Source organism: Aethina tumida, chromosome 1, assembly GCF_024364675.1.
Source record: "Aethina tumida isolate Nest 87 chromosome 1, icAetTumi1.1, whole genome shotgun sequence".
NCBI lineage: Eukaryota > Metazoa > Arthropoda > Insecta > Coleoptera > Nitidulidae > Aethina > Aethina tumida.
Genome location: NC_065435.1, coordinates 11,762,863 through 11,771,329, shown reverse-complemented (window position 1 = coordinate 11,771,329; position 8,467 = coordinate 11,762,863). Strand labels below are relative to the sequence as shown.

The 8,467-nt window shown below is 25.2% G+C and overlaps 1 protein-coding gene across 1 annotated transcript in view; it reads left to right on the top strand.

Moving 5' to 3' along the window:
• Window positions 1-1,581: 1,581 nt before the first annotated feature.
• Window positions 1,582-8,467, top strand: part of LOC109608802 (plexin-B) — a 167,749-nt gene continuing 160,863 nt past the window's right edge. The window contains exon 1 of the mRNA XM_049965361.1: window positions 1,582-2,025. The gene's annotated coding sequence lies outside the window, so the exon portion shown is untranslated. The remainder of the gene's footprint in view (window positions 2,026-8,467) is intronic.

Genomic DNA, 8,467 nt, shown 5'->3' with positions numbered 1-8,467 from the left:
ATGCAATTTTTTAAAGAATAAAATTAGATTAATTAAATAAGACTCAAGGCGAAATATAAATTTAATATCATCAAATCATTAAAATCATCAAATTATTATTGTGTGCAATCAAACGAGAAAACAAAGAAGCTTTTGTCCACAACTGGTCGAAGCTATTGTCCAACTAGATAGACATTAGTATAATGTATGTATGGTAGTTATTGTGGCTTATCATATAACAGTAGATGTCATTTATTTGTGACCTATAGAAGTTTCCCCTATTGAAAAATGGTATTGTATAAAACGAATAGAGTAGGGAGGGAGACTTTAAATGTGACTTGTGTATTTATTATTCATATTAAGTATCAGAGAAAGTGATTTGCATTTATCATATTTAAATAATAAATAAATTATATTTTACATTTTGACACTTTTTATTAAACTGGCCATCAGACTGCGATGAATAAGTCATTAGGAAGAAGCTTAATGGAATAAATTTCATAATAAATTTGGTTTTCTGTCTTTGCACGCAAAGCAAATGAAGCCGAACGATCAATGCAACTGTCTACTTGTATATTGACCAAGTTGACGAAATGCTTACTCAGAGACCAGCTTTTTTATTGTTATTATAACCAGACAAACATTTTGTTAAAATTAATGCTTGAAGCACTGTAATAACGCTATTAGTATATATTTCATAACAAATTAGGAACTATTTGTTGAATGTTTAAATAATTCAAAAATAAATTTCAAAATCACGCCTTGATTACAGCGAACTCTACTCACCAAAGCATCTTCTTACAGTTGCTCACAAGAACATTTCTGTACCATTCAGTGTTAGTACAGGTTACGTTGTGGAGATGGCACCGCGATGGCATTCGATTTATCCACAACCAAATAAATTTTCTGCGAGATGCATATTTGAACTTGATTCTTTATTGATTTTATAAGTAAGTTTTTTATAATAATATAAAATAAATTCGTGCAGGAAATTAATATAATCAAAATAAAGTAACTGGTCAAAGTAAAAACTTTAATTAATGCGGGTGTTAGATAAATTTAAAAAAATATATTTATTTGTAACATTAATTTAATTTAGTTAAACTTTGCACATATTATAAACATAAAAAAGTAGCTACAGTTGTAACAATGTTAAATTGGCATCAATATTTGTGATTTATAGCCATAATAAATGATTTATAGCAGCAAAAAATGGTTAAAGATATTTTAGAAGCTCAAATTAGAGAAAAAACTTGAATATTAATTAGTGTCCACGCGTGTACAACAACGTGGTAACAAAAAAGTAATATTTTAATAACTTTTCGCGGTGTGAATCCCCGCCTTTCTAATTAGCGACTTATGTAATGAAAGAGAAATAGTTTTTTAGGATTTAATAATAATTTCTTTGTTGGTCGTTCAGGAGCGGCAACGTTGTAACATAATGCCGAGGATCATTCGGAGGATCCCCGGTAAATGACCTTATGGGAGGAGTTACAAAGAACTTGGGTTTGTGTCGATGAGGGGCCCATGCAGTGGTGTCATCTGGTGTAAGAGTGCCAAATCACATTTAGTTTGTATAGCTCGCTCATAGCACATCAGCAGTGAAAATCCCAAGCATCGATGTAATTTGCTAATCCACTATTTTGTTCAATGTACAGACACTCCCAGCGTATTATTGGAAAAATGCGTGGCCTCCGGCTGAAGTAAGTGCAAAATCATAGTGAAGTTCATACATCAGTGGCACACGAACCGCAACAAAACACAAAGAATATGAGAATCATACATTCTTACAGAGGTTTCAAAATGGAGTAGAATAGATGGTCATTTATTGTTGTTCTCCGAAGAAGTAATGCAACGCTCGGTGATCTGTTATCGCGGAACGTAACACTGGACAATATTGGTGCATATCATAATTCATATTTATAGATTTTCCATTCAGGCATGCCGTGTAGATCGAATGTTATTGTGTAGGGAACATCTTTAGCCTTCTTGGATGCTGTATTTATGTATGACCTTTGTGAATCAGGATACTATCACTGAACTGAGGTAAGTGCTTTTTCTAAATTGTTTCGTGTGAATTCCCATTTTAATTGGCACGGCGGTAACGTGAAAAAAATGACGGTGCGACAATTGTCATTATTTTTGTTTATTACTTTTGCCGGGACACGTTCAGGTGTTGTTTTAAATTACTGTAAATCGACAAATAATACAGATATATTATAAAATACTCGATTCATTTAAGCTCCCGTGCGCTTATAAATATTTATAATTGTTATTAAATTATTTGCCGTGTTTATCGGGGATTTACATATATTGGCGATGGTTAATCGCCGCCTTTTTCAAATTTCCAATGTGTGTAAAATTTCTATAACTAACACACACACACGGCGATAATAAAAAGGCACAATTTAACAAAGGTTCGCAATATTTCTTATGTACCCAAGTCACGCCAGTATTATTTAATATAAATTTATAATTTTCATAAATTTTGAGCTCAAACTCGTACAGAATAGTCAAAAACCGTTTTAAATATCAGGTAGAAAATTCTTCAAAAGTTTCATATTACCGAAAATTGTGAATTGCTTATTCATGGCACATATTCCATTTGGATTTTTCTTGAAATGTTACTAAATATTCCAATCTGAATTATCTTTGTTTTACAACTGTCTAGTTTTAAAAAATAATAAATATATATTATTTGTAATTGCTGTGTGTAGGTTTTAAATTAGAATATTGAGAATTTAAAAGGTTAATTATTTATAATTTAAAGCTAACTTTGTACATGTTTAATACAATTTATAAAATAATTCTATGTGAATTAAAGTTGTATTTTAGATTAAATGTATCACTTTTCAAATAAAGGTCTTTTTAAAAGGGTTTATACATTTTTATTGAAGTTTAGTTCATTAAAATGGAGCTAAGTGACTTCAAAATCTATTAAATATAACTAAATTATATATTATATATGCAAATATGTATAAAAATGTTAGAAATATTCATAGAAATGTTAAAAATATCAATTTGTCTTATTTAAAAATATTTTATGTACTTAATTTGACGTTAATACAATCTAAACACTAATTTTACATAAGTTACAGCTGTATTTTATTTCTAACTTTAGGATAAATGTATCCATTTTTTTAATAAAGGTCTCTTTAAAAGATTTATACATTTCTATTGAAGTTTCATTCAATATAATGGAGATAAATACAAAGAATAACTTCAAGATTTATTAAATATTACTAAATTTTATATTATATATGTAGATATTTATAAAAATGTTAGAAATATTCATAGAAATGTTAAAAATATCAAATTTGTGTTACTAAAAATATTTATTGTATCTAAGTTGACGTTAAAACATTTTTCATACAATATAAACACTAATTTTACCTAAATTAAAAATTTATTTTATTTCTAACTTTAGGATAAATGTATCAATTTCTTTATAAAGGTCTTTTTAAAAGATTTATAAATTTTTTATTGAAGTTTAATTCAATATAATGGAGCTAAATACAAAGAGTGACTTCAAAATTTCCCAAATATTACAAAATTTAAATTATATATGCATTTATAAAAGTATTCATAGAAATGTTCAAATTTGGCTTATTTAAAAATATTATTTGCACCTAATTTGACGTTAAAAACATCCTTCATACAATCTAAACACTAATTTTGACTAAATTAAAGCTGTATTTTATTTCTAACTTTAGATTAAATGTATCAATTTTTAAATAAAGATTTTTTTAAAAGGATTTATACATTTTTATTGAAATGTAATTCAATATATTGGAGCTAAATACAAAGAGGGACTTCAAAATTATTATTTAAAAATTTTTTTAATTCGACGTTAAATAAATACATCTTTTATACAATTAAAACAATTTTATCTTAATTAATTAAAATTTAGTTTGCATCTAACTCTATGATAAATATTTCTTCCATTCGTTCCAACTGTGTTTGTTGTTTTTTAAGTCTTCCTAAAGTTAATTAATGTAAAAATGTAACTTTAGTAATGTTAAGGTCTTGAAATTAAAATATTTATACTTTAATTACATAGTTCATACAATATAAACTGTAATTTTATCTTAATTAAAGCTTTATTTCATACTAAACTATACGTTAGATACGTCTTAATTTTTAAATAAACATTTTTAAATGGATTAACGTAAACGTGATATTCTTTATGTGCCTAAGTCACGCTAGAATTATTCAATATAAATTTTATAGTTTTCATAAATTTCATGCTCGTATTGAATAGAGAGAAACTGTTTTTAATATTAGGTATAAAATTCCTTCAAAAGTTTCATGTTACCGATAATTTGTGAATATGTAGCACATATTTCATTTATATTAGAGGTGTTTTTTAAATATTACTGAAGAATTTGTACTAAATTACTCAAGAAAAATTAAAATATTTTGAAAATCATTAAGATTTATCTTTATATGTAAAATTTATCCGATTTAGTGCATTAAAATATTGTTTTAAAAATAATTATTATATTTTACATTACCACATTAAAATGTTCATAATTTTGTATATAGTTAATACAAAATAAATAATAATATTATCTCAATTAATGATTTACTTTGTGTCTAACTTTACTTTAAATAAAATTTTATTATGTGTATGTCAATTCAAGTTTAATTCAGTTTATGGTGGAGTACAAAGAGTAACTTTTAATAAAAGGATAAACATATTATATGTTAAATGTTGTACATTTCAGAAATATCAGTATTTTACATCTAAACATTATTTAAAACTTTATAAATAAATTATAAATTTATATACAAATAATTTTGACATTTTGTACAAATTTGATCAGTATTTAAAAATATGTGCTAATTATCATTGTTATTTTACGCTTTTAGGTTATTTTTTATAAAAACATTTTTAGTAATACTGATTCTTGAAAGTAAAATGTTGAGACTTTAATTAACATGTGTATTTAATACATTCTAAACTATAATTTTGTCTTGATTAAAGCTTCATTTTGTGTCTAACTTTACTTTAAGCAAAATTTTATTATGAATATTTCAGTGCAAGTTTAATTCAGTCTATTGCGGAGTAAAATACAAAGGGTAACTTTTATAAAACGATAACGAAACATTTAAAACTTTGAGTAAACTATAAAAATGTGTTTTATGACATTTTTTAAAAATAATATTTATGGAGTAATTATGATTGTTGAATAATTTTTTTTAGGTTAATGTTTACAAAAACATATTTTTAATAAATCTGAGTCTTGAAATTAAAATGTTGAGACTTTAATTATGAATTTAATACAATCTAAACTATAATTTTGCCTCAATTAAAGCTTCATTTTGTGTGAAACTTTAAACAACATTTTATTACGAATATTTCAGTGCAAGTTTAATTCAGTCCTTTGTGTGGTAAAATACAAAAAGTAACTCTTATTAAAACGATAAATGTGTGTAATGTTTCAGAAATATCAATATTTTTTATCTAAAAGACATTTAACACTTTAATTAAACCGTAAAATTGTATATGCAAATTTATTTTATGACATTTTCTACAAATGACTAATTTAATCATTCTGTTGTTAATAATATATTTTAAAAAAATAATATTAATAAATTAATTAAAATGTTGAAACTTTAATTATGTGTTTAAAATTAAAACAATTTAAACTATGATTTTATCTCAATTAAAGCTTCATTTTGTGTCTAACTTTACTTTAAACAAAATTTTATTATGAATATTTCAGTGTGAGGCCTTTGTGGAGCAACTTTTATTAAAACGATAAATTATATCAATATTTTACATCTAAAGAACCTTTAAAACTTTAATTAAACTATAAAAATATATGCAAATTCATTTTAACACACATTTTGTACATATAATTAATTAAATCATTCAGTTGTTAATCGCATATTTTTCAGAAATAATAATTATACAGTAATTATAATTGTTGATTAACCTTTTTGAGGTTGGTAATACTGAATCTTGAAATTAAATTTGGGTTAAATACAATTTAAAGTATAATTTTACCTTTTTCAAAACCAATTTATACATTTCCATTAAATTTTAATTCAATATGAGTGTGTGCATTCAATTTAATAATAAAAAACACTAAATAAATATTTATATATAAAAAAGTTTAAAATGAAATTGTTATAATATAAATAAATTAATCACACGGTAAATATTATAGTGAGGCAAACATTGTACCTGTATACATGTTTACATACATGTGTATTTTTCGATAAGAATCAATATTAAGTAAACTTTTATTATAAATATTATAATAGGGCAATTGTAGTGTTGTAAATTTGAATGATACCAAACTGAAGTGGAAACAAAATAGTTTAATTGTGGCTGTTTTACTTCTGTAAGTGCGTCCCAGACGATTAATAAAAAGGTATTTTAATTTCCGTATAAAAGTAGCCATTAAATTCAATAATTCAAGAACACACACACGCTGCCCCACCGTCCGAACACGCCGAAACAGGTGTGGTTCGTCGCCGTTGAAACGTGATGCCGGTTTTCGCCGATTAAAAAGTAGGAAATTTTTTGGTAATACAAAAGGTTCGTTACGTTTTTGGAAGAGGATCCGGATCGGGACGACGAAACAAAATCGTACGCGGCGTGGTAATTGTTGTTTGTCAAACACACAAAGACGGGGACCCGGAGACCAACGGCAATATTTAATTATTAGGTGGGCCAGGTAAAATTCGACATAGACAAAGAGGCGTAATGTTTTCGTTTAGTTTTTCGTTACCTGTTCGGGCCGTTTGGCTGTTAAAAAGCGGGAGCCCATAACAGATCCCCCTAAAATTTATTCAATTAATTTGTATCGGGACCGCCATGCCGGTCCGGTTTTAATTGAACCGAATAAACATTTGATTAGATTAGTTCGGTGTGATTTAAGAATATGTGTGTATCGGTTAATTTCGATTTATTGTCGATTAGTCCGGTTGTGCATGCAGTCTTGAGGAGGAAATTGAAATTCTTGTTGCGGCAGAACAAATCGATTCGGTTTAAAGAATGATTCCGAACGAAGGTTTTAATGCTGTTGACTTATATTGTTAGTTCGGAATGGTTTGGTGTTTTCGTCTAAAAGCCTGACTGACGTACGTGTGGGGTTTCTGTGTCATAAACGGCGTGGTGTTTGTGATAGACAGAAATGAAGATAAGCCTTGAAACCTTTTATTGGTTACATTTAACTAATATCTGGACTTTATAGTATTAAATAAATGTTCCACCATCAAAGGAATTAAATTAACATCGTTTTCCGTTTAAAGTGCCATGTCCTTATCTATGGGCATTAAAAAATTTATCCGTTTTGTTACTAAATGAATTACAAATCAAGTCCCTATGTGGTTTTGATGCTCATATTAATTGTACCTTAGATCAGATAAATTAACAAAGTCAAATTGACTGAATTTGACTGTATATAAATTTTAGTATCCAAAATATACATTATAATTATATTTTATTTCTTTTGTTTATAAAATAAAATATTTTTAATACTTTGCTATTTTTTGTTGTTGTTTAAATAAGATTTTTTTTTTCATTCATTAATCATTCGTATTTCAATCATAAAAAAATGTATAAATCAGATTAGAAATTGAAATATATTCTAGTAAAATATTTTTTTGTAAATGTAGACTTCACAAGTACATAACTGTTGAGTAAAATTAATTAATTATAAGAAAGATATAAAAATATTAAAGAGATTTTTGTATTTTCAACATAACAATAAAGGATACTAACATTTTAAGATTTTTTTAATTACTCAGATTGTTCTTATTTTTTTAATATAATTTAAATAAATAAATAATCAATTTTATTGTGTAATTTTCTAAATATTCTTTTTAAATATGAAAAAAGGGTTCCAACGTTTTAGAATTTTTATTCTTATTAATTATCCTTATTGGCTAGTTTTAATTATTTAATTATTTTATTTTTTTTTTTTTATGAAAAATTAGAGAATTTTTGATAATTTTTATTGTGTATTTTTTAAATTTTCTTTTCAAATTAAAAAAAGGATTCCAACAATCATTTAATTATTTTCAATTTATAATTTTTAAAAAGTCTTTTCCTTATTTCTTGAAAAATTAGATTTTTTTTTTGATAATTTTTATTGTGTATTTTTCTTTTAAAATGAAAAAAGGTTTCCAAGTTTTTAAGATTTTTTTAAGCCCCTGATTTGTCCTTATTGGATTTTTTAAGAAATTTATTACTTTAATTTTGTAATTTTTGACAAAATTTTCAATTACCAATTTTTTTTATTTTTTAAAACATTTCTTCAATAGAATTCTTCTTTTTATATTTAGGGTTAATTAATGGTTCCAACCATTTAGAATTTTTTTAAATTTCTCAAATTGTTCTTATTAGTTACTTTTAATAACTTAATAGTTTTAATTTCGTAATTTTTAACAAAATTTTTCCTTTTTTTGACAATTTTTATTGTGTATTTTTCTAAATTTTCTTTATAAATGAAAAAAAAAGGGTTCCAATTTT